At 39.6% G+C, this 2,636-nt stretch overlaps 1 pseudogene; it reads right to left on the bottom strand.

Moving 5' to 3' along the window:
- Nucleotides 1-221: 221 nt before the first annotated feature.
- On the bottom strand, nt 222-2,221 carry LOC114188627 (L-type lectin-domain containing receptor kinase IX.1 pseudogene; annotated as a pseudogene).
- Between the last annotated feature and the right edge of the window lie 415 nt (nt 2,222-2,636).

Below are 2,636 nucleotides of genomic sequence, written 5' to 3'. Positions count from 1 at the left end.
TTGATAAGAGGACAATGTTATACGCATACTTTTCTAATTCTTTTATGTCATTCAGATATCTCATAACATAAAAATATTTTGGCTTTTATAGTTAACTAATTCTAAATATTATTTCATATTTTAAAACAAAAAGTATCATGCTAATGGTGTTAGAATGTTTAGTAAAACCGGAGTGCCATGTTCACAAACATCGTAAGTTTTTCCAAAGCAAAATAGCCAGCAACGTTCATCTCAACAGTTTCGTCTACAAAATTTCCTGCGTAATAGGTAAAGTGTTCGAAGACGATGAAAAATTTATTCTTACTGTTGAAGGATAAAAATTTTGCACAGGTAGCCACTTTGGCAGAGCTGGCAATTCAGCTTCAAATTTAAGCATTTGGATAACTTGCATCACAGAAGGCCTCAATCTGTAATTTGGATGAGCACACCAAAGACCAATACCCACTAATCTTTTCATTTGTTCCTCATCAAATGCTCCACACAGTTTTGGATCTGCAACTTTCAAAATCTCTCCCAATTCATACATTTCCCAAACCCACTCTACTATTGTTACTTTCCCCTCCTGTGCCTTTAGATCAATGGGTTTTCTTCCACTAGCAATCTCCAATAGCACAACCCCAAAACTGTATATGTCAGATTCCTTATAAGCTTTCCCTGTGGTCACATATTCTGGTGCAATGTACCCTCTTGTCCCAGCTATAAACGTGGTTTGTGACCCCTTTTCATGATCCACCAACCTAGCCAAACCAAAATCACCAAGCTTGGCGTTGAAGCTTGAATCCAACATTATGTTGCTTGATTTTATGTCCCTGTGAAGAACACACTGCTCCCACTCTTCTTGCAGGTATAGCAATGCCGAAGCCAAGCCTAGAGCTATGTTATACCTCACTGGCCATGTCAAGAAACCGTTCCCATATAAATGGAAATCTAAGCTTCCATTTGGCATGAATTCATACACAAGAAGGAGATCTTTTTCTCTATGGCACCAACCAAGGAGTTGCACCAGATTCTTGTGCCTCAACTGGCTAATGACCTTAACTTCAGTAGCATATTCCTTAACCCCTTGCTTTGACTCTCTCGATACCCTCTTGATTGCAACGTAGGAGTTTAAATCCTTCAGAAAACCTTTATACACGCCACCGAAGCCACCTTGTCCAAGCTTCTCTGACTCTGAAAATTTACTTGTTGCACTTTCCAGTTCGTTGTAACGAAACCTCTTGGGTCCTATTCCCTTTTGGAACTCATCGTCCATTTTTAGATCAAGTTCCAAGACTTCTCTCTTCCCTTTAATCCTTCTCCACACCACAAAACAAACCAATCCTAAGAAAACCACCAGACCCATCCAAATTCCTAGCCACTCAACTACTGTATTATCATCACCAGAAGCATGACCAATTTCTATTTCTAGGTCTGAACTATAAAATGACCATGACTTCAGAATATGGTCCTCGAAATAATATCCCGCAGCTGCGGAGAAACCAACCATAACCCTCTCCGGTAAGTGCTTTCTCAAATCAACTTGGTACGAAAGGCTGTTTTCTATTTTACCATATTTATCGTAATTGTAGCCAGTGAAAGAAGCAGTTAAACTAAGAGTGGTGGAATTGTACTCAATGCTACAATTATAAACCACGTCTTGTGACATATCAGCAAACCATGATGCAGTTTTGTTAGATTTCATAGAGTTGAAATTCATACCTACATGAGGGTCTGCGTCTTCTGGATCCCATGAATTTTGGAAGGTGTCAAACTCCACTGCCACAAATGAGTACTGCTGAGTTGAGTTCAACACTCGATCACCATCCACAAGGCCAAGACCACCCCCTTCTGTGATGTTATTCAAAAGGGGAAGCCCAGGATCCGCCAAGAAAAATGCCAACCCATCTCCGAAATGAACTCCATCTGAATAAACAGAGAACGAAAAGTGAGTAGTGAAGTCTGCAAGTTTCCCAGAACTCTTATCCCAGAGATGCATCGTTAGAAGAGGTGTCACACGTCCAACACTGTAACTGTTGTTTTTCCCTTCCCTGTTAGATGTGACTTGGATTTCTGAACCTAAAACTTCTGCGTCTCCTTGCAGTTGCAACCGTGCATCATTCTCCCAAAACTTGAGGTAGCTACACGATAGTGTATTTGAACGAGGGAGGAATGAAACTGTTGCCATTGCATAGCACAACATAAGAGTTAGTGTGTCAAAACCTCCATTCCCCATATGCAAGTTACTCACTTTTGGTATCAATCAAAGGCTTTTCATGTATTATATATGCAGTAATTTCTTTTCACTGTGACTTGTAAGTTTTTTTATATGGTTTGTCTGATATTCGTACGTGCTGCTACGGAAGAAGAGACACAGAATAATCGGGTTCAAAATTTGGTAACCAACCTTGGAAACAACCCAAATACTTAGTAACTTGCACAATGCCAATGTCATGCTTGGATGTGACGACGTCTTTTAGGTTTCATGATGCAACTTTATATTCACGTGAACCCTTTTCACAGTTGTCTGCAATTAAACTTTGTTTTTTTCTTTATCGTATCTGAGAATTTCCTATGATGCCACCCACCTTGGTCTACCTTTGGTGGTGTCAATGCTACGTAGAATTGAAGAAATTCAACATGTTTTTGTTTTGTCCATT

This window comes from Vigna unguiculata, chromosome 6 (genome assembly GCF_037176805.1).
Source record: "Vigna unguiculata cultivar grain cowpea cultivar isolate G323 ecotype 2 chromosome 6, ASM3717680v1, whole genome shotgun sequence".
Lineage (NCBI taxonomy): Eukaryota > Viridiplantae > Streptophyta > Magnoliopsida > Fabales > Fabaceae > Vigna > Vigna unguiculata.
Note: the sequence above shows the minus strand (reverse complement) of the source record. Positions and strands in the feature narration are given on the sequence as shown.